The 24,698-nt window shown below is 40.4% G+C and overlaps 1 non-coding gene across 1 annotated transcript; it reads left to right on the forward strand.

Moving 5' to 3' along the window:
• Window positions 1-11,245: 11,245 nt before the first annotated feature.
• LOC131202737 (U5 spliceosomal RNA) lies at window positions 11,246-11,363 on the forward strand. Its single transcript, XR_009156216.1, has one exon. It is a non-coding gene; the product is annotated as a U5 spliceosomal RNA (small nuclear RNA).
• Window positions 11,364-24,698: the final 13,335 nt, after the last annotated feature.

A 24,698-nucleotide genomic window follows, 5' to 3' on the forward strand; every position in this document is an offset into this window, starting at 1 on the left:
ACCTAACTAGTGTCCGATTAGCTTCGGAGCGACTGGACCTCCAGGTGCTCTCTAGGCGTCTTCTCCGGCGTTTCATCTCCCTCAGCCCCTCGGAGAACCAAGGGGCCGGACGAGATCTGCACCAGGTCAGAGGCCGCAAAGGCACGACACGGTCCAAGGCCCCAGCCGCGGCCTGTCCGCAGGCCACGACTAGTTCCTCAGTCGTGCCATGGGCCAGATCCTCAGGAAATGGCCCAAGCTCCGTCAGGAACCTCTCGAGGTCCATCAGGCACCTGGGACGGAACCAACGTGTAGGTTCCGCCTCCCTGCGATGGTGAGTGGCGGTTCGGAAGTCTAGGCGAAGGAGAAAATGATCGGACCATGACATTGGTTCTGTTACTAAATCATCTAATTCCAGATCATTTAACCACTGTCCAGAGATATAAATCAGATCCAGCGTGCCTCCCCCCATGTGCGTAGGGCCATCATTTACTCGAATCAAGTCCAAGGCCGTCATGGAAGCCTGGAACTCTCGAGCTGCCGTCGATAACAAGCCAGCTGATGGCAGGTTGAAATCCCCCATGACTATAAGTCTGGGGGTCTCAACCGCCACAGCAGCAAGTACCTCCAATAGCTCAGGAAGGGCTGTGGTCATGCAGCAAGGAGCCAGGTACGTGATCAACAAGCCCAACTGATTCCTATGGCCCCACTGCACATAGAGGGATTCACAGCCGGCAATCTGAGGAACAGTGGTCTCCCTCGGCACCAGATCTTCCTTAATAACAACCGCCATCCCCCCCACCCCTACCTTGGGCCCTCGGCTGATGAAATGCTCGGAAACCTGGAGGGCACATCTCAACAAGGGGAACCCCCCCCTCTAGGCCCAACCAGGTCTCCGTAATGCCCATAAGGTCCGCGGACTGCCCCTGAATAAGATCGCAAATCAGGGGAGCTTTATTAGCCACGGACCGGGCATTACATAACATCAGCTGAAGGTCCAAGCTCTGAGGATCATGGCCGCCCGAGGAACGGGTAGGGAATGGGGGGCCGGAGCACGTGATCGCTTTCAAAATCGAACACGTGCTCCCAACTCTCGATACGCCCCCCCCTCCGCCATATCTGTCTCTCCCACTTACCGTACAGATCGAACCACCCTCTAATCCTGGAACAGAGCCCTCCCCCCCTGCCTTCAGACCAGATGGAATAATGTCGCGAACCAGCACAGGGGCTGGATCCCTCCCCGATGGGTTTTCACCCCCATCCGTCAAATCCCTCCCCCCCCTTAAAAAACCCTTATTTAAAAAAACTATTTAAAAAACCCCACAGATTCTTCTTTGCCGCATACCACCTCTCTGGGTCCCAAGACCCTTCATTAAGGTAGGCCCTCGATAAAGCAGAGGGCCACTCCTGCGAGGCGGGGGAACCTCGCAGCCGTAAGAGGTCAAGCGCCGAGTAACTCATAAAAAATCAGATCACAGCAGAAAAAGGGTATCCCAGGCCGGCAAAATCTCTACAGATGTAATAAAACCAACCCCACTGTCCGTATAAGATGTATTCAAACTGGGGTCGAACTGTCCGAAGTCCGCTGATGAAATTAGCGGACCGGTACACCGCTGCCAGGCAGTCACCGTAAGGAACGGCCATATTCGGAGTTAACTACATCAGACAGTTAACAATTATGTCTGCAATGCCGCTGATGACGAATATAGCGGCAGATATCGTTAACTTAACATCAGCCATAATCTAGGCCATTAAAGCCTAGCATGGTAAAAGGCCATCGATGCCATTCCCATTAGGATGATAATCCCGCTGATGTCCTTCGCGGTAAGGTGAGTACCGTAAGCCAAAAAACCGTCCAAGCCACCAATGTCCAACCGATGTCAGGGCCAATGTCCAAGCTGATGTCCAGGCTCATGACGAAGCCGATGTTCAGGCTCATGACCAGGCCGATGGTATTAAGTCCAGCGGAGAGATTCCAGCCGCCGATGGTACTTGCGGCAAAATGGCAATCCAGGAGGCCAGAAGGCCGGGAACCAACAGGCTGGCAGGCCCGCAGGCCAGCAGGGCCGGCAAGGCCGGCCGTCCATCTCCGGGGGGCACCGAACCGCACCCCCCCCCCAAAATGAGCGCCGCCGTCCGTCTCCTGCAAGCCGGCAAGCCCAGAGGCCCGCAAGTCAACAATCCGGCCATCCGGCAGTCCCGAGGGCCAGCTGGCCGCCGAATCTTCAGGGAGCGCCGTTCCGCACCCCCCCCAAGATGGCCGCCGCCGCCCGCCGCCACCCACTGCCTAGTCATACCTCCAGCCTCGTTCTCGGCGGCCGAGAATCCAATGAGGTTAAAAACCTCTCCATCGGCCGCCGGAGAGCTTAAGTAAGAGGCGGAGGGCTTTCGGCAGCTCGGTGGTCGGCTCCACGCGGTTTCCCGGCCCTGGAAACCCGACCCACTGTCACTGAGGAGCTCAATACGCTGCCATATCGGGCATGCACAGAAGAATCGACCAACATGGTTGGAAAAAATGATAAAAAAAACACATAGACTTTAAACCAGAAGTTTTTTTATTGGGGATAATACCAGAAACTTACAATAGAGAATTGAGATATTTGATTGTGAATGTAGTAACAGCAGCTAGGATTGTATTTGCTAAGAATTGGAAAAGTGAGAAATTACCATTGCAAGATGAAATTATTAAGAAAATAATGGATGTGCAGAAATGAGTAAATTGACATTTGAAATTAGAGAATAGGAAGATAAACAATACTAGAAGATATGGGACTTATTTTACCAATGGTTAGAAGGGAAAATATGCTAAAAAGACTTGAGAGAGGTTTTTATAAGGAATGAATTTTTGAATGATATAATTGATTTAAGATGATGAAACAAATGATGTAATAAGATAAAATATTAATTTAAAATGATTTATATGAAATGAGAGAATAAAATACTATAGTCAATTAAAAGATGAATTGATTAAAATATTTGGATATATACTAGATTGACAAAATGTAAGAATAGATAAATTGATATGTACATGTTGAAATTGCACAAAAGATTTGTAATCAACCTACTGATACACTGTATTGGATTGAAGATGTTTTTATGTTTGTATTAAAAAATAAAAAAAAAATCCAAAAAAAGAAGAAGTAAGTCTCATTCTATTTAGTGGGCATAAATCTTATGGTGGCCATATTTAGATGACCTAGCTGATCAAGCATGTGTGTGTGTGTGTGTGTGTGTGTGTGTACCTTTGAGACTCCTGGACTGCTTGGACTAGTTCCTCAAGTTTTCTTGACAAGGTTTTTCAGAAGTGGTGCCATTGCTCCTTCCTAGGAAGAGAAAGTGACTGGCCCAAAGTCACCCTGCTGACTTTGTGCCCAAGGCTGGGAGACATTATGGTCTCCCAGTTTCTAGCCAGGTGCTTTAACCACTACATCAAATTGGCTCTTGTTCCAATCTTCCCTTTCCCAATCAATTGCCTTATCTTTGTGTTCCAACAGCACATCAACAAGAATTGCTAGGTCACTCATTCGACACCTCTTTTTTTCCCCCTTTTTTTCCCTTGGTATCAGAAGAGACAGATGACTTAAGCACTGTAGATTGTGCAAGTTAGATATGCTTATCTAAAAGTTTCTATGTATTTATAATTTATTTGCTGCATTTTTATTCTTCCTTTCCTCCAGGAAATTAAGAATGGACAAACTATTTCCTTCTTTCCAATTTTATCATTAGAAGTAGACAAATGCAGCAGGAGAAGCAGAAACTGCCTAAGTTATTCAGCAAATTTATTATCTGTACGTAGTTTTGAATCTGTGTCTCCCTTGTCCCAATTCAATACTCTAAATCTCTAGTGAACTAGAGTTATGGTCAACATCAATCTGAATATTGACTGCATATGAGAGGGGTCAAGGCTTTATACATTACTTCTGTTGTTTCAGAATTGGGTCTCCTGATTTTGACTCAGAAATTTTTCTCATGTTATCAAGTATTTAGCAGTTCATTATTATACTTCCCCAAATAAGGTATGAACATGCCCCATAAACCATGCTTGTTTAATGCCATGTCCTTATGATGTTGACTTGGTCTTATCTGACATTATCTCATCCTCAGTGCAAACACAGGGAATATATATTTTAGCTGGCCCAGTTTTAAACCATTATTGCCTATTTCTACCAACTTGGGACATTATTTAGAATGCCTGATTGGCAATACAGCTGACAATGTTTATTTCTTTATTTAATTTATTTATTTTGTCAATCATATATATGATAACAGGTAAAAGTATAAACATAATTTGGATACATGAAAAGAGCAAGTAAAAAGGAATATTAGGACAGGGATGGTAGGCACGCAGGTGCACTTATGCACGCCCGTTGCAGATCTCTTAGGAATGGTGTGGTCAAGGATTGGGATCTGCCCAACTCAAGTTGGTCACTTTATCTTGCTATACTGTACTGTACAACTCTGAGCATGTTTTCCAAGGTCATCTTGTTATGGAAGAAAAAAAGTTCAATTCTTTCTAACTGTAGTTTCCTACTGAATCCTTCAAATTCTGTAGCTGGTTCTCAACTCAAAGACCTGGATCAGTACAAACAGCGTTTCATTAGTGGAATGTAAGAGAGACTGAATACGGTATGTTTCTAGTGTTTTAGACCACAACATCCTTACTTCTGCAAGCACTTGAGAACAAATATGAAATATTAATAAATCTTAATAATACTTGCTTGCTGGCCTTCCAATCAAGAAAAGTTGGCTTTTCCCAAGAGATTTCAGTCAGTTTAACAGAGTTTGAAGGGACCTTGTAAGTCATCTAGTCCAATCCCCTGCCCAGCAGGAGACCCTGCCTATACCATTTCTGACAGATGGCAGTCCAGTCTCTTCTTGAAAGCTTCCAGTGATGAAGCTCCAACAAATTTCCAATCACAATAATCAGCACACTGGGATCAAAGACTGACAGATTAAAAATTTAGTTCTTCCCTTTTTCTGCTCCTATTGCTATCAGAGATTTATCAGTTAAAGAGCCACCTCTCCCTGCTTCTTCTGTCTTTTATACAGTGTCAGGAAATGAATGCAAAGACCTAGTAGCTAAAGAGATGTTCTAAATGTTCTGAAATCTCTCTTAGTTCTGAGCTAAATCACTGATTGGTGTTAAAATAGTTCAAAGAACGGCTGAAGTCAGGGGTGAGGAAGTAAAATAACAAAAAGCTCTTGCTATACTGAGCAACCATCCCCACACTCCTGGTCTGCTCTTAATCAGGTTCAGCTTCTTCTGAAAGAACACTAACCAGACAGAACACAGTTCTCTCTTGTTTTCCTGTGCTATTTCTGTAGCACCTGCCTTCTGGACTATCTAACATCTGCTGCTGGGTTGATTTCCTGCTTCATCTGCTTCACTAGCAGCTACTGTTATGGTTGGAAGTACCACAGCAGAAGTTGTTTATCACTCTTTATCTACCCAGTCTTCTGTATCTAAGTCCTTAGCTACCTTCAGATTAAAATGTAAATGAGGAAAGCCTCATTCATGTTTTTACTGAGGCAAAGTAAGCTCAAGAATTAGAGCAGCCAATTTGATGATGGCATATTTTTTTCTAAATCCTCATAGGCAGGCAAATAGAGTTTAACCCAGTCATCTGCATGTACCTAAGTTAGAATTAGGTACAGATGGTCTTGAAAAACTCCAACCAATTTGTGGACAGAGAAGGCAGGTGAATGATTTCTTTGAATGTATGAAGGGGAAGGAAAAAATTTTGAACAATGAATGTCAGAACAATCTCTCTCACACATATTTTGGCCACTCATTATTCAATAAGTACAGGAACACTACCTTTCCCACTGACAATTTATCTGACTTTTTTTTATTTCTGTGGAGGAATTTTAAAGCAAATTAGCTTATATAACATTATATGACAGTTGGTACAGAGAAAAAGGACAATTTATCTCTCTGACACTTTTGACCTTTGATTCTCCTCAGTTGTTATCTAGTTGGCAGTTATTTCATCAGGTTACACAGCACAGAAACAGAAGAGAAGGATCACTACTCCACTATATCTGTTAAGAAAGCAATCAACCTTTGGCTCTCTTCAATAGTCCTTAGCTGTCAGTTGTAGTTTCTCCATCATTCAAATCTAAAATACCACAACTCCATGATTCTTTTGGTCTTGTTTATAAAGAAATGTATGATTTTTATTAAAGAAATAAAATAACATTCTGACCCATCTGAATTACAGCTGACTCTAACATGGACAGATAACCATATTGGGACTATCTATTATTTTGGATCCTTTCAGGAAAAAGATTAGGAAACCCTAATTCAAAAGAATGCATAGGGTTCAAGCAAAGAGATATAATTTATTAAATGATATGAGCATCTGTATTCATTTTCTATTGCCTAAATCATATTCATAAGTACATAGGTTCAATTCAGATAAGGAATGGCATGCATGTCTATTTATTCTCCTTCTCCATTTATTCCCCTACACTTCTCTACCTTTCTTTGCTGTTTTATAAACTTTTTGTATGAGTGATTCCCCCACCCCCCAAGCAAGTTAAATAGAAGATAATATTGTGATTCTAAACTGGTATGGATCACTATGTATTTACAATTATGAATAAAAAGGAATAGAGACCAGACAGTGCAGTTTTTGATACTGTTTACCTTTAATTTTTAAAACTAAATATTGCCAGGCTACCTGGCAGGCAGCCCAGGATGAAATGGACATACAGGATAGCTACCATGGATGGGAAGAGAGATAACTCTTCCCCCACAATGCACAATGTCCAGATGGAGGGAAGGTGTTGCCTAGAATGCAGTTAAATATGGTAGACACAGAAAAGGCAGACACAGCTTCTGTTTGTGGTGAATTGGATTCCCTTTGCTCTAGTGGTATTTCCAGTTGTAAATGAGAAATGAATAGCATAAGTCAGAGTTACTTCACTGGCCAATAGAAAGGATCAGAGAGTAGTAGAACTGGTTAGGCTAGCAAAACTGATGATAACTTATGCCATAAACATAAAAATGTACAAAAATATTTTAACTGATACACATATGACATTACTTCAGTGTAGAAAGCTACTTTATTTGGACAGGTGGAAGAGATAAATCCTTCATTGCATCATGCTACTTCACTGTATGAATCTGGGATGCAAGTCACTGAAATACAACCACACACTTGTCATTAATAGGTCTGAATAGTCTTTATGTATTTAAAAAACTGTGGTCCTCATTTAGTGACTGCCTCGTACAGTAGCAGTTTACAATTAGGACAATACTGAAAATGTAGCTTTGAAACCAACCCTCAGTTTATAACCTTTGCAGGCCTATATAGCAAAAGAAAGTTGAAGTAAGATCAAAAGTACAATTGAAATTTCACATTGACCACTTTGCTTAACAATTGAGTTGCTGATCCCACTTGTGGTCACTAAACAAGAACTACCTATACTGTAAATAGTAAGAAAAGAATTACTGCAAACATATACTTTTCTTTGGAAAAGGTTATCTTTGTTTCTATATTGGGGGTTACTGGATATTTGATAAAGTCATGAGTAGGAAATAAGAAATTAAAAAAGGGAAAATATTATCCCACATCAAAGCACATTTTGATCAACAGAGATATTCTAAGGTGGAGAGCATATTTATGGGCAGACTATAAAGAAGAAATGAAGAGTACAGAGAATTTCCAAGGTATCGCAAAGGCTTTAAATTCAATGAGACAATATAAACATACCAATATGGCCTTGCTAATTGTATTGCTGAATGTCTATGTCCATTCATTTGGAGAACTCTACAACACTGGATAGATACCTAGTACAATTCTTGCTCTTGTAGAGGTACAAATTGCATTGTTCCTTTCTAAATCTATAGCTTGTAAAAAAAGTACATGGTGAAACTAAATTTCAAATAAATGCTTGAATATGGGTATAAGCTAGTAACTCCGTCGCCTTTGGCATGACCTGAGTATAACTCATAAAATCATCTGCTACAATGTCCTTCCTGTCGAAGACTACTTCAGCTTCAATCGCAACAATACACAAGCACACAATAGATTTAAACTTAATGTGAACCACTCCAATCTTGATTGTAGAAAATATGACTTCAGAAACAGAGTTGTTAATGCCTGGAATGCACTATCTGACTCTGTGGTCTCTTTCCAAAATCCCCAAAGCTTTAACCAAAGACTATCTACTATTGACCTCACCCCATTCCTAAGAGGTCTGTAAGGGGCGTGCATAAGAGCACTAGCGTGCCTACCGTTCCTGTCTTAATGTTCCCTTTGATTGTATCCAATTCGTATGGTTATTTCATGCTTATATTTATATATACTGTTGTGTTTGACAAATAAATAAATAAAAATAAATAAATAAATAAATAAATAAATAAAAAACTTATGCAAAATGAATTATATTAGTTACTCTCTACAGAGATAAGGACAAATTACTTCTTAAAAATTCAGCTCTTTTCATTTCAGTGTAGATCATGCTCAGTCATTGGAAGATTACAGTATTATTCTACATTTTTCTTTACAGAGCCAGGGAAAATATTATTTGTTTTTCAACAAATATTCTACACTATATCAGGAGTACTAAGTAAATTAGCCAGGGGAACTTCTGAAATGTATAATAAACATAGATATAACATCCCAGTTTTACTTTTTAGGTAGGATTTTTAAAAAATTAAATAAAAAAATCAATTTAGCAAATTAATTGAATTAGCAAATGAGAACTCTGAAAGTACAAAACTTTTGACCCATAAACCAAATATAGCCCACAAACGTTCAGATAATCTTGTACTTTCCATCCATTTCTTTCCAAGTTTGTAGGATGAAAATATATAATTTATTAACTTTTCAACTTTTCCAACCACATAAAGATTGAAAATAGCTTCTATTGGTTTCAACAGAATTTGTTTTATGTATAATTGGGAAAAAAATCACATTGTCACTTTAAAGGACTGTTTGCCTGCAGTGAGTAACAGTTTTTCATTCTGTAATCATTATGGCAATGATCAGAAATGAATTCTATTAGTTCTGAAAACATTGTCTCTGCTAAGATATCTATTACTCTTGTCAAACATCTATAATCAGTCATTATGGTTATGTATTTTCCTCTCACCACTGAAAAATGATAAAGGATAAAAAACATAGAGGGATTGAACACTAGTTTAGTTTATTTTTTTCATGATTTCTGGACAGTACAAAATAAAAAAATTAAATAGCTTTTTGGTACATGTAGTTACCTATTATTGAATAATTATTTATAAAGGCAACCAACTGAGCAGTTTTCCATTGGTTGTTGGACATGAAAGAAAATATGTAATAAAGAGAATTCAAGAATAATGGTAGCAAGTTTAATCTCTAGTCCAGGGTCTTTGTCAGGCTCCAAGTAATGCACACATTACAAATTGAACTCCGAGGCATTTCTTTTCCTCAAAGACCGAATTCATTTAGATATATCATTTTGGTGTTACTGGGGAAAAGCCAATACTGAAGTTCCCGGGCTTTTCATCCCAATATAAGTTTCAGTTTCTCAAGTTCCCAAAACAAACTGTAATATTGTCCAACAAAGATATGAACTGGTTGCTTGGTGACTTCTCTCCTCCCCCTCTGGTCAAACAGTCATTGGAATGTGGTTGACTCATTGGCTAGGAAAGATGTATTGACTGAAAGTTCTATCCTCCTTCAGCTTCAAACTGTGTCAAACTGAATTCATGTCAGAATACCCAATGATATAAACAATCCCACACCCCAATCAAATTCAGGCTTGACAGTCTTTATAAATGAATATACAACTGAACCTATACATGCAATCCTGTACAATACTGTAACTAATCTGGGACTTGTTCAGCTAGTAACTAGTAGTTTCAACTACAATAACACAAGAGCTACCAATAGATTTAAACTTAATGTCAACCGCTCCAGTTTGGATTGCAGAAAATATTATTTCTGTAACAGAATTATCTGTGCTTGGAATGCGTTACCTGACTCTGTGGTCTCTTCTCATAACCCCAAAAACTTTAACCAAAATCTATCCACTGTTGACCTCACCCCATTCCTAAGAGGACTTTAAGGGGCGTGCATAAGAGCACAAACGTGTCTACCGTTCCTGTCCTATTGTTTCTTCCCCTATATATATATATATATATATATATATATATATATATATATATATATATATATATATATATATATATATATGTATGCTTATACTTCCTTGTTTCTCCTCATATATATGTTTATATATTATATAATCTTTTTGTGTTATGCTTGTGTATATTGTTATGACAAAATTAAATAAATAAATAAAAATAAATAAATAACAACTAGACTCAACAACTGCCTTGATCTCATCTTCTGCAACAGTTTAAATTCAATTTATGGGCTACAAATAAAAGAAACATTCTCCAATAGTGACCACAGCATGATTGATTTTGTCTCAACTTACACCCTCTCAAAAATCATAATGATGGCATTCCCTGTTATAACTTTAAAAAAGCCAACTATGATCTCATAGACAATGAACTCTCATATCTTGATTGGCAAATTCAATTCTCTGGCTGTAATACTGCTGACGACCATTACAACATTTTCTTGCATGAAGTCAAAAGAATCATTAAACTTTATGTACGACTAATATCCCACAAAACCAGAAAAAATAAACTACCAATATCAATAAGAAAATTACAATCCAGAAAAAAAAATCTCTTTGGCAAAAAAATCAAAACTAACTATGTAGCTAACTTCAAAAACCACTATAAAAACCTATGCCAACAAATAAAGACTAAATGTACCAATTATCACATCAAGCAAGACTAAAACCTTCTACGCAAGAAATCCACTCGTGCCTTCTATAATTTTGTAAATAACAAACTTAAAGACTCGAGATCTATCCCACCCCTAAAAGGACCAAACAATGAAGACTGTATTGACGAAACCGTTAAAGCCAATCTCTTTAACACCTTCTTTGACTCAGTCTTTGTAAACAGCAACTACACACACCCAATATTTCCCAGTCGTACTACAGACAATTACAATGATTACAGTGATCTTATACATATTGATTTTACAAAAGACAATGTTGAAAAGGCACTATGCAATCTAAAACCGTCTCTATCTATTGGACCTGAAAGACTATGAACATACTTCTTAAAAAAACTTTCCACTGCAATTATAGAACCTATAAGCATAATTTTTGAAAAATCTTTCAGGATCAGCACCTTGCCCTAGCAATGGTCACAAGCCAAGATCATACCTATCTTCAAAAAGTAAGATCCTAGCTTATACTCTGGTTTCTCTTCAGATCGTATAAATCCTTTGCCTTTTACTAAAGATTTCCGTGGAGAGGAACATTTATGAGTTTCGATTTTTGAATTTAATAACTGCTGCAAGACTATTGATTGCACAATATTGGAAGAAAGAAGACTTACCTACAATTGGAGAATGGATTAGTAAAGTATCAAATTTAGCAGAAATGGCAAAAATTTCTGCCTACTTGAAAGACTACACAAGAAAAATATATTTTGGAATGGAGAAAGTGGATTGATTATATTCAAAATAAATATCAGATTAAAATATATCAATTAGTTTTTGAGTGAAGTTAGGAATTGCTATGTATTAGAGTTTAAGAAAGAAGGGAATTGATAGTGTGATGGTGTGATGGTGTGAAATGGAATATGTTTTATGTTATATTTTAGATTATGTTTGTTAGTTACAATACCTGGTATTCTGTTCTGGGAAGTCTCGGGGGAGGGGGGAAATGCGGGGGGGGAAGGGGAAGATTATAAATTGATTGATTGCCATTGTACAGGAATAATGGTTGGAATGTTGGAATGGTGTAAAGTCGGGACTGCTCGGTAACCACTCCCGAATGGAAAGGGTAAGGAAAGCGGAGTAAAGAAGGAAGAAAGTAGGTAGGCAGGTAGGTAGGTAGGTAGGAAAGAAGGGAGGGAGAAGAAAGGATAGGAGGAGAAGAAGGAGGAGAAGATAGAGGGTTAGAAAGGATGATAGTGAGAAGTGGGAAAGAGGAGGGGAAGTAGGAAAGCGAGGAGAAGGATGGTGGGGAAAGTCGAAGAAGGATGAGAAGGGTAGAAAGGATTAAGGGAGGAAAGGGCGGTCGAGCAGCCCTGATTGAGCATAATTTGAGTATAGGATCAATTGTTGGATAAGTGATTGTATTGTACACTGGTCAAATTGTGGGAATTATTATGGAAAATAAAAAAAATTTGCCCTGGGAAAAAAAAAAGGAAGATCCTAGCCTAGTTGAAAATTACAGACCAATCTCTTTATGTTGCATCACCTGGAAAGTCATGGAATCAATCATTAACCAATCTATTACCCTCCAGCTAGAGACAAACAACCTACTTTCTATCAAACAATTTGGTTTCAGAAAAAAATTATCCTGTAATCTACAACTACTACATTGTAAAAACATATGGACTACAAATCTTGATCAGGGCAAAGCAATAGATGCAGTTTACATAGACTTCTGTAAAGCTTTTGATTCAATGGTACATGACAAATAACTTCTAAAACTAAAATCCTATGGCATTTCTGGACTCCTACATAGCTGCCTTCCTGTCAAACAGACAACAAGTGGTGAAAATAGAAAGCGCTCTATCAAATCCTGTACCTGTTAATAGTGGTGTTCCCCAAGGCAGTGTTTTAGGTCCAACACTCTTCATATTTTACATAAATGACCTTTGCGATCATATTAAAAGCAACTGTGTTCTCTTCACTGACAATGTTAAACTATTTAACACTACAGACAATGCAACTACCCTTCAAAAAGATTTGACTATGTGTCAGATTGGTCTAACAAGTAGCAACTTCAAATCTCAACCACCAAATGCTCTGTCTTGCACATTGGCAAAAAAAAAAAAAAATCAAAATGTAAAATACAAATTAGATGGACATGACTTTATAGATGACCCACACTCTGTCAAGGACCTTGGAGTACTCATTTCTAAAGATCTAAGTGCCAGAGCCCACTGTAATAACATTGCCAAAAAAGGCACTAAAAGTTGTTAACTTAATCTTACGTAGCTTTTTCTCTGGTAATATTACACTACTAACTAGAGCATACAAAACATTTGCTAGATCAATTCTTGAGTACAGCTCATCTGTCTGGAAAGAGCACTGCACTGCATATCGGACATAAATACAATCGAGAGAATTCAGAGATATTTTACAAGAAGAGTCCTATGCATGGTCACTCACGCCCTCGTGACGTCTCGCCTGGATTACTGCAATGCTCTCTACATGGGGTTCCCCTTGAAGGGCATCCGGAGACTGCAGTTAGTTCAGAATGCGGCTGCGCGGATTATAGAGGGAGCCCCTCAGGGCTCCCGTACGACACCTATCCTGCGCAGACTGCACTGGCTACCTGTGGCCTTCCGGGTGCGCTTCAAGGTGTTGGTAACCACCTTTAAAGCGCTCCATGGCATAGGGCCGGGTTATCTACGGGACCGCCTACTGCTACCAAATACCTCTCACCGACCCGTGCGCTCTCACAGAGAGGGACTCCTCAGGGTGCCGTCAGCTAGGCAGTGTCGTCTGGCGACGCCCAGGGGAAGGGCCTTCTCTGTGGGGGCTCCCACCCTCTGGAACAAACTCCCCCCAGGACTCCGTCAACTTCCGGACCTCCGAACCTTCCGTCGTGAGCTCAAGACGCATTTATTCATCTGTGCAGGACTGGCTTAGATTTTAAATTCGTAGATTTTAAATTTATAGGGGTTTTAAATTTGGTTTTAAGATTGATATTTATATTTTTAATATTTGGCATTAGAATAAGTTTTTTAATAGTTATTTTAATTGTATATACATGTTTTATGTGCCTGTGAACCGCCCTGAGTCCTTCGGGAGATAGGGCGGTATATAAATTTGAATAAATAAATAAATAAAAAATAAAGAGTCCTCCACTCCTCTGCTCGCAATAAAATATTGGGTTTAGACAACTTAGAACTACGCAGACTTCAGTCTGATCTTAGCATAGTACATAAAATTATCTACCACAAGCTCCTGTGACTACTTCAGCTTCAACCACAACAATACATGAGCAACTAATAGATACAAACTCAAGGTAAACTGCTCCAAACTTGATTGCAGAAGATATGACTTCAGTAGCAGAGTGGTCAATGCCTGGAATGCACTACCTGATGCTGTCATTTCTTCCCCAAACCCCCAAACTTTAAGCTTAAACTGTCTACTCTTGACCACACTCCATTCCTAAGAGGTCTGTAAGGGGCGTGCATAAGTGCACCTGCATGCCTACCATCCCTGTCCTAATATTCCTTTTTACTTACTCTTTTCATGTATCCAAATCATATTTATACTTTTACCTGTTATCTTATATATGATTGACAAAAATAAATATATTAATTTAAAAAATAAATTTACTTATTATCTTACTATAAATTATTAATAGTTACAATACAAGAAAATAGACTTATTAAAAAACTTAATTATAGCATGAACTTTCCTTTTTACATTTTTAGATCTTTCCCTTTGAATTTTCTCCCCTTTAGTTTATCTAGTTGTGTATGCTTTTGCATGTTGAAAGCTACACATATCTTCATATTCTTAATGAAAATACAGACTTACACAAAAACATAGCAAAGCATTTGGAGCACTTTTGTCATATAAGAAACAGCCAATTTGATGTGGTGTTTAAAGCACTAGGCTAGAAATCTGAAAATTATGAATTCAGGTGCTGAATCCAGCTGGATGGCCTTGAACCAGGCACTCACTCTCTCTTAGCCCTAGGAATGAATAGGAAGGAGACAATGGAAAATTATTTCCAACAAAACTGCAGGAACCTAGCCAGGCAGTCACCAGGAATCAACACTGATTTAAAGACATCCCCCCCCCAAAAAAAGTGTGTAAGAATATCTAAAAGGAAGTTCATACACTCAAGCAGCAAAACCAAGCCTGACTTGGAAGTAACATGAAACCACAAACCACTAGGAATCAGAATGGGAAAACTTGCCACAGCCAACTCACCACCATCAATTTGCCTTGGCCAACTTGCCATGGGACAACTCACTGCAGGCCAATTTTATTTTAATTTTTGTCATTCACAATTTATTTTGTTCTCCTTTGGCATTCTTTTTTTTTAATGATTCTATTCAACTATTTCTATTCTATTCATGTAACTCTTGTCCCATGGCAACTTGTCCCATAGTTGTCCCAGTTGTCCATGGCAAGTTGGCATGGTGATGTGATGACCCGGGGCATGGCAGAAAAGCAACATAGCCAGAGAATAGGTCTAACTCCCTTTTATTGCTCCAACTTTCCCCCCAAATGTCTCCATGTTTACTACAAGTCCTGGAACAAAGCTCTCACATGCATCTTTAACAACCTCTGACTGCGAATAATCCAATAAGCAAGGTTAGCAAAACACTACCACGGCCAGCAGTCCAGTAAGCAAGGTTTGCAAAACAGTAACCAGAGCCAGAAGTTCAGTGAAGCAGGCAAGCCCCACAAGACAGAGCACAGTAATCTCCAGACATTGGCAAGTGCACGAGGCTCTACAGATTCAACATTTGTTCCTGACAAATGCCTCTCCTTACATCTCAGTCCCCAGGTGTACCTTGTGAAGAGGGGTGAGGCACTCTTTTCCCTTGTAGCTGGCTCAGCCTGCATTGTTCTTGCCTTCTCTCTTCTTCTTCTAGGATCAAGAAGGGGTGATCCTTGCTCATTGCCTGAGCTCTGTTCACCTTGCCCCTGTTCCTCCCTTTCTACAAACTGTTCTAATCCTGAAATGCCTTGGATTGACTGGCTCTGCCCTTCCCCAGTTTCCTCCAAAGCCAATAGAGCTGCCTTGTCAATCTCTGTCAGCTCCTGTTTCAGCTCATCTTCCCCTGCAGATTCAGGCTCCAATGGAGGCATGACAGATGAGTTGATCATGTCTAGACCCTTAGGGATATGTACACTGGCCATTTTCTTGGATTTCCATTGCTTCCTAGCCATACAGATCCATCCTAACCATCTAAATTCAATCTGAGACAAAGTCAATACCTCCCCCCCACCAAACAAACAGAAAACCATGGTAGGGATTTGTTAGTTCTTTCCCAATCTGAATGAATGCCTCATTCTTCAAACCCTAATATTGCATAACCCTAACAGCCTTACTGCTTCTTCTAAAAAATCCTTTTGCAGGATGTAGTTTTGGTAGGCTGCCTTGTACAGCCAATTGATCACTAGGAAGAAAAAAAATGAAACAAGGAGGAAAGATCTATTGTTAAGAGAATGCAGTTCCTTTTTCTCACCCAACTATGGAATCAAGTAACCAATATATGTAGATGAAATTGCTGTTGTATGAGGAAACAAATAGTTTTGTAGATTTTGGTGGGGAAGGATCTTATATTTCAAACAATACATGCAATGTTCATTACAGCAATCTGCTAGATTATATCAACCTTTTTCTCCTTTCTTTTGAATCAAATGAATATATTCATTTAGATTCTAGAAAAAGTATGTTCTGAGATCTTTGCCCATACAAAATAGCTTGTATGCATTTTGTCAGATTTTGTAGAAGATTGTCCATCCATGTAAAAATGTGCAAATATCAAGACAAATCACAAACCAGCCAAATTAAGAAATAATGCAATATATTAAACTGGGAATCCTAATTTCCTTTCTCATTCATGCTAGAAGGACTTTATTCTGGAATCCTTAATGAAAATATATAAGAATACTTGATTATAGTGGCATCTGTTAGAAAGCCTAAAACAATTGCTAGTGACAAGCATTGATTATTTATTTGGGTTATATGCATAAACTAATATGTTTATACTCCTGTGGCTATCACCTGCCATAGAACATAGAGGGCCACAATACCAAGTATCTGAAAACAATTTAATTGGGAATTATTTACTTTTGTATTTCTGCCTTGCAAAGCTTAATGCAAAAAAAAAAGTCTCAAACACCATTGACAAAAAGGCAACAGAAATGATAATACCATATGTAATTGTACTTCTCTTTTTAGTAAGCGTTGAAAATAGAATTTCATTTTCTTTCATTGCGGTCATGATTAAGGTAGATATAAAGTGAATATTTTCTCCTCGGTCTAGCAGGATTATCAGAGTACTCGGCCTTATTCTGCTTTATTGGTTTCTTTTTCTTTAGCATTAGCACAAATAATAAAAGCCCCTATCTTAATACAACGCACAGGATGGTTCCCTGGCAAATGTTTTTATTACAGTGGTTCTACAGAACTACAGCAGTTCTACAAACCTGCAGCATTTAATCTGAGTAGACTTCCACAACTGGCGATTAAGTTTGTACCAGACAAGTCACACCACGTCTAATGTTTTTAAATTGTTTATTTAATAAAATTTATTTTAAAAAAGCAAAGAAAGAAATGTCATGGTATTTCCCCTAAAAACTCTTCCAAAAACTTTGGATTAAGCTACTTTTATTTATTTATTTTCAGTCAAGGCATCCCTTCCCACCAACAAAAGAGACAGTGAAGAGAGAGAGAATCAAATATCAAGGGATATGGTTAACAAAGATTTATTTAAAACACACAGTGAAACAAAATAATATAGAGATCCTTAAGCTGAGTTAAAACCCTGTGTTTTCTGGGGGAAATGCAATAGAACGGAATTTAGCAACTTTTGTGGGAATTATTTATTTATTTATTTATTTATTTATTTATTTGTCACAACAGTATATATAAGCATAAGCGTGAAGTAACTATACAATATATAAGCATATATATAAGCATAAGCATGAAATAACTATACGAATTGGATACAATCAAAGGGAACATTAGGACAGGAACAGTAGGCACGCTTGTGCTCTTATGCACGCCCCTTACAGACCTCTTAGGAATGGAGTGAGGTCAATATTAGATAGTCTTTGGTTAAAGCTTTGGGGATTTTGGGAAAAGACTACAGAGTCAGGTAGTACATTCCAGGCATTAACAACTCTGTTACTGAAGTCATATTTTCTGCAATCAAGATTGGAACAGTTCGCATTAAGTTTAAATCTATTGTGTGCTCGTGTATTGTTGCGATTGAAGCTGAAGTAGTCTTCGACAGGAAGGACATTGTAACAGATGATTTTATGAGTTAAACTCAGGTCATGTCGAAGGCGGTGGAGTTCTAAATTTTCTAAACCCAGGATTTCAAGTCTGGTGGCATAAGGTATTTTGTTATAATTATAGGAGTGGAGAACTGTTTTTGTAAAATATTTCTGGACACACTCAATTGTATTTATGTCAGAAATGAGGTGTGGGTTCCAGAATGGCGAGCTGTATTCAAGAATTGTTCTAGCAAATGTTTTGAATGCTCTGGTTAGTAGTGTAATCTTTCTGGAAAAGAAGCCACACAAGATTAAGTTAACAACTCTTAAAGCCTTTTTTGCGATGTAGTTGCAGTGGGCTTTGGCACTTAGATCATTTGATATGAAAACTCCAAGGTCTTTAATGGGGTGGGGGTCATCTGTAAGGTAATGTCCATCAAGCTTGTATTTAGTGTTCTGATTCTTTTTTCCAATGTGTAAGAAAGAGCATTTGCTGGTTGAGATTTGGAGTTGCCAAGTTTTTGACCATTCCAACATAAAGTCAACGTCCTTTTGAAGGGTAGCCGTATTGTTGGTAGTGTTAAATAGTTTAACATCATCAGCAAAGAGAACACAATTACTTATAATACGGTCACAGAGGTCATTAATGTATAATATGAAGAGTGTTGCTTCCTAGAATGCTGCCTTGGGGGACACTGCTATTGACAGGAGCAGGATCTGATAGGGCACTGCCTATTTTGACAATTTGTTGTCTGTTTGACAGGAACACTGTTATCCAATTATGGAGGGGTCTGGAAATGCTGTAGGATTTTAGTTTTAGAAGAAGTTTGTCATGTACCAGTGAGACAAAAGCTTTACAGAAGTCTATGTAAATTGCATCTATTGCTTTATTATTTATTTATTTATTTATTTATTTTATTTATTCGTACTTTTATACCGCCCTATCTCCCTAGGGACTCAGGGCGGTGTACAGCCATATAAAAACACATAAATATACAAAGTAAAACATTCATCTAAAAAACTTATTATATAGGCCAAAATTTAAAATAGACATATAAACAATAAAACCCAATTTAAAACCAAATCTAAAATTTAGACATTTAAAATTTTAAAAAATTTTAAAAATCTAGTCCAGTCCTGCGCAAATAAATAGATGTGTCTTGAGCTCGCGGCGGAAGGTCCGAAGGTCAGGAAGTTGACGAAGTCCTGGGGGAAGCTCGTTCCAGAGGGTGGAAGCCCCCACAGAAAAGGCCCTTCCCCTGGGCGTCGCCAGTCGGCACTGCCTGGCCGATGGCACCCTGAGGAGTCCCTCCCTGTGAGAGCGCACGGGCCGGTGGGAGGCATTCGGTGGCAGTAGACGGTCCCATAAGTAACCCGGACCTATGCCATGGAGCGCTTTGAAGATCATTACCAAAACCTTGAAGCGCACCCGGAAAACCACAGGTAGCCAATGCAATCTGTGCAGGAGGGGTGTTACATGGGAGCCACGAGGGGCTCCCTCTATCACCCGCGCAGCCGCATTCTGAACTACCTGGAGTCTCCGGGTGCTCCTCAAGGGGAGCCCCATGTAGAGAGCATTGCAGTAATCCAGGCGAGACGTCACGAGAGCATGAGTGACCGTGCATAAGGAATCCCGGTCCAGAAAGGGACGCAACTGGCGGACCAGGCGGACCTGGTGAAAGGCTCTCCTGGAGACGGCCGTCAAGTGATCTTCAAAAGACAGCCGTCCATCCAGGAGAACGCCCAAGTTGCGTACCCTCTCCATTGGGGCCAATGACTCGCCCCCAACAGTCAGCCGAGGCTGCAGCTGACTGTACCAGGATGCTGGCATCCACAGCCACTCCGTCTTGGAGGGATTGAGCTTGAGCCTGTTTCTCCCCATCCAGACCCGTACGGCTTCCAGACACTGGGACAACACCTCGATAGCTTCGTTGGGGTGGTCCGGTGTGGAAAAGTACAGCTGAGTGTCGTCAGCGTACAGCTGGTACCTCACACCGAAACCACTGATTATCTCACCCAGCGGCTTCATATAGATGTTGAACAAGAGGGGCGAGAGAATCGACCCCTGAGGCACCCCACAAGTGAGGTGTCTCGGGGCCGACCTCTGCCCCCCCGTCAACACCGTCTGCGACCGATCGGAGAGATAGGAGGAGAACCACCGATAAACGGTGCCTCCCACTCCCAATCCCTCCAACCGGTGCAGCAGAATACCATGGTCGATGGTATCAAAAGCCGCTGAGAGGTCTAATAGGACCAAGGCAGAGGAATAACCCCTATCCCTGGCCCTCCAGAGATCATCCACCAACGCGACCAAAGCCGTCTCGGTGCTGTAACCGGGCCGGAAACCGGACTGGAACGGGTCCAGATAGACGGTTTACTCCAGGTACTGGGGGAGCTGACATGCCACCACACTCTCTACAACCTTCGCCGCAAAGCGAAGGTTGGAGACCGGACGATAATTACCTAACACAGCTGGGTCCAGGGAAGGCTTCTTGAGGAGAGGCCTCACCACCGCCTCTTTCAAGGCGGCCGGAAAGACCCCCTCCAACAAAGAAGCATTTGTAAGCCCCTGGAGCCAGCCTCGTGTCACATCCTGTGCGGCCAGCACCAACCAGGAGGGACACGGGTCCAGTAAACATGTGGTGGCATTCAGCCTACCCAGCAACCTGTCCATGTCCTCAGGAGCCACAGGGTCAAACTCATCCCAAACAACCTCAACAAGATGGCTCTCAGACATCCCACCCGGATCTACCCAGCTGAACGATTTTGTCATATAGATAACCACTAAACTCCTCAGCACGTCCCTGCAACGGGTCATCCCGCTCTCCCTGTTGAAGGAGAGAGCGAGTTACCCGAAACAGGGCGGCCGGGCGGTTATCTGCCGACGCAATGAGGGAGGAGACGTAGCAACGTCTCGCTTCCCCCATTGCCACTAGGTAGGTCCTAGTATAGGACCTAACTAGTGTCCGATCAGCCTCCGAACGACTGGACCTCCAGGAACTCTCTAGGCGTCTTCTCCAGCGTTTCATCTCCCTCAGCTCCTCTGAATACCAGGGAGCTGGTTGAGACCTACGCCGGGTCAGAGGCCGCAAAGGCACGACACGATCGAAGGCCCCCGCCGCGATCATTCCCTCATTCCCAAGCCGCGACAAGTTCCTCGGCCGAGCCGTGGGCCAGACCCTCAGGAAACAGCCCAAGCTCCGTCTGGAACCTCTCCGGGTCCATCAGGTGCCTGGGACGGAACCAACGTATTGGTTCCGTCTCCCTGCGGTGTTGAGTGGCGGTCAGAAAGTCTAGGCGAAGGAGGAAGTGATCTGACCATGACAAAGGCTCAATGACTAAATCCCTCAAGTCCAGATCCTTCAACCACTGACCAGAGATGAAAATCAAATCCAGGGTGCCACCCCACTGTGGGTAGGGCCATCAACTACTTGAGTCAGGTCCAAGGCCGTCATGGAAGCCGTGAATTCCCGAGCAGCTGAAGATGACAAGCCGGTTGATGGCAAGTTAAAGTCCCCCATGACAATAAGTCTGGGGGTCTCCACCGCCACTCCAGCAAGCACCTCCAGGAGCTCGGGCAGGGCTGCTGCCACGCCACAAGGAGCCAGGTACGTGACAAACAAGCCCATCTGACATCTATGACCCCACCTCACAAAGAGGGATTCACACCCGGCAATCTGAGGTATAGTGGTCTCCCTCGGCTCCAGACTCTCTCTAATCACAACCGCCACCCCTCCAACCCTACCCTGGGCCCTCGGCTGATGGAATGCTCGGAAACCCGGCGGGCACATTTGGACAAGGGGCACGCCCCGTTCTGTGCCCAACCAGGTCTCCGTAACGCCCATAAGGTCCGCGGCACCCCCCTGGATAAGATCATAAATTAGGGGGGCCTTATTGGCCACGGACCGTGCGTTGCATAACATCAGCCGAAGGCCCGGGCCCTGAGGGTCTTTGCCCTGATCAATATTTGTAGTCCATAAGTTTTTGCAGTGAAGAAGTTGTAAATTACAGGATAATTTTTTTCTGAAACCAAATTGTTTATTAGAGAGTAGGTTGTTTGTTTCTAGGTGGAGGGTGATGGATTGGTTGATGATTGATTCCATTACTTTGCAGGTGACGCAGCATAAAGAAATTGGTCTGTAATTTTCAACTAGGCTGGGCTCTCCTTTTTTGAAGACAGGGATGACCATGGCTAGTGACCATAGTTTGGGAAGGGAGCTGGTCCTGAAAGATTTTTCAAAGATTATGCTTAGGGGTTCTGCTATATTAGTGGAAAGCTTTTTTAAGAAGTATGCACATAGACCATCAGGTCCAATAGATAGAGATGGTTTCAGTTTGCGAAGGGTCTTTTCAACATTATCTTCTGTGAAATATATTTGTGTTAGGTCATTGTGATCATTGGTGGAATGACTGGGGAATGTTGGGTATGAGCCATTTCTGTTAACAAAGACTGAGCCGAAGAATGTGTTAAAGAGGTTTGCTTTAACTGTTTCATCGTTATATTCTTTACCGTTAGATCCTTTTAGGAGTGGGATGGATCTCGAGACTTTAAGTTTGTTGTTCACAAAATTATAGAAAGCCCAATTGGATTTTGTGCACAGAAGGTCTTCTTCTTGTTTGATGTGGTAATTGGTGCTTTCAATCTTTATTTGGTTGCATATATTTTTGTAGCAGTTTCTGAAGTTGGCTACATAGCCAGTTTTGTTTTTTCGCCAGAGGGATTATTGTAGTGAACCAATTGTCTAATAGAAAGTATACTACCTTTTCTTTAGACGGACCTAAATGCTAGTGGCTTGGAGCTCCAGCAATCATAAAAAGTATAGAGCTGCAATATATGAGTAATTGCTATGATAGGCATGAACATAAACTTTCTGAAAATGGGGCACAATTTTATCTTCCCTTCAAACCCCTAGAGGTTAAGATATCAAGCCTTGCTACAGTGGAGTAATTTATCTATCTTCTATTTATCTATGTTGAGAGAAGCTTGGAAAAGAGGTCTCTATTGCAATGATTTTTGGCCTTAATTCTACCTCTCTGTAGATTAAAATCAAGAACTTTGCTAACCTTCATAAAGCTTTTCAAGGGCAAGGGTGATTGGAGATTCAATTGACAAGCCACAATAAGTTAAATCTTTGGCTGTATCTATTTTAAGAGATAATCTTTCAGAAAGAAGATTGAATCAGGATCACCCGCAAAAACTAATTTTATCTGATATTTTAAATAGTAGTTTTTCATGTGAGCATTAACAAAGGTAAACAAAGCTCCAAATGGACAAATGTATTGTGCACCCAGTAAAAGATACAAAATATGTTATTTTAAAAAAATTGGATTGATTTGCTTCCAGAGCCCTCAAACCTTGTGCCTACAGCAGGAGACTCAGCACCTTTGCTCTGCATAGCCTGGCAGCAGCTGAAACAATTACTCTTACATCTTGCAAAACTCATCATGGCATTTCATTTGGGCATAAACTTAGAGATCACAAAATTGGTATCTCCACAAAGGGAAATATTGAAAATAGACTTGCAAGTATTTGAATACCCTGCTCTGTTCTATTTGAATGTCACTGATACAAGATTGCATGACAGTTTCTAAACAGAAACTTTTCTTAATTTTAGAATAGCTGATTTCAAAGTCTTTGAATTTTTGAAAAAAATGTCTCACAACTATTACATTGACCTCATTACACAAAAATAGGAAAAGTGTTTATTGGGAATTTGATTACACCACCTAATTTACTTATATTTGATCAGTCCTTGCAGTTACCTAAAGAGTGGCAACAATCAATAATAATCCCAATTTTTTAAATAGGAGATAAACTTAACCCAATCAATTAGTGCCTAGCCAGTTGTGAGCTTTTCTTGGGTCAGCCAATCAATACATGTAGAAATATCTAGTTTACAGTTTACTAGTCATACTTACTATGACTAGTAAACTGTAAACTAGATATTTCTACATGTATTGATTGGCTGACCCAAGAAAAACTATTAGCTGAGGAACAAGTTGGCTTTTTGAACTGGACAGTCAACAGTTTTTCCTGTTTGGTGGAAAAATATTCTAAAACATGTAAACCAATTTTACTGGTTTAAAGGAGGCTTTTAACTCAATTTCTAGAATAAAATTGCGGTAAAGAGAAGACCAGGATATTCAGTACTTTGTTTTCTATATAGTGATAGAGAAAAAGCATTTGTATTTGAATGCAGCTTTTGATGCATGTACTTTTAAAAAACAAACAAACCAATAATCCTGATAGGTTTAGGTATGAACAAGGACTGGGAAACCAAGGTTCTTCTCATTGCTTAAGCAAGGAAGCCAGTTGGATGACTATGGGATGAATCATACACTCTTAGCCCAAATCAGCTCTGGCTCAAGATTTGTATCTCAAAGGAGAAGTAAAATAAAACTTATTGCATTATGCATTGATTGCCTTGTTATGTGAACTACAGTGATAGTGCTGGAAAACAAGGGGACACTGTTGCAACCAAGCAGGGAAATCCCTAGGAAAAAACCAAAGCAAAACAATTGCTAGAAAAAACAACTAAAAAATTGCAATGAGGAGTGAGGGAACCATTTTTAAAATGTGATTTTTCTCTGATGTTTGGTTGGTTTTCAATTAATAGTGTTCCAAAGCCAAGAATTTCCTTTCCTACAGATTACAACCCAGTGTTTAGTGTTTCTGAAGGCAACAATCTTTCCTTTTAATGTATAGCT

Source organism: Ahaetulla prasina, chromosome 7, assembly GCF_028640845.1.
Source record: "Ahaetulla prasina isolate Xishuangbanna chromosome 7, ASM2864084v1, whole genome shotgun sequence".
Classification (NCBI taxonomy): Eukaryota; Metazoa; Chordata; class Lepidosauria; order Squamata; family Colubridae; genus Ahaetulla; species Ahaetulla prasina.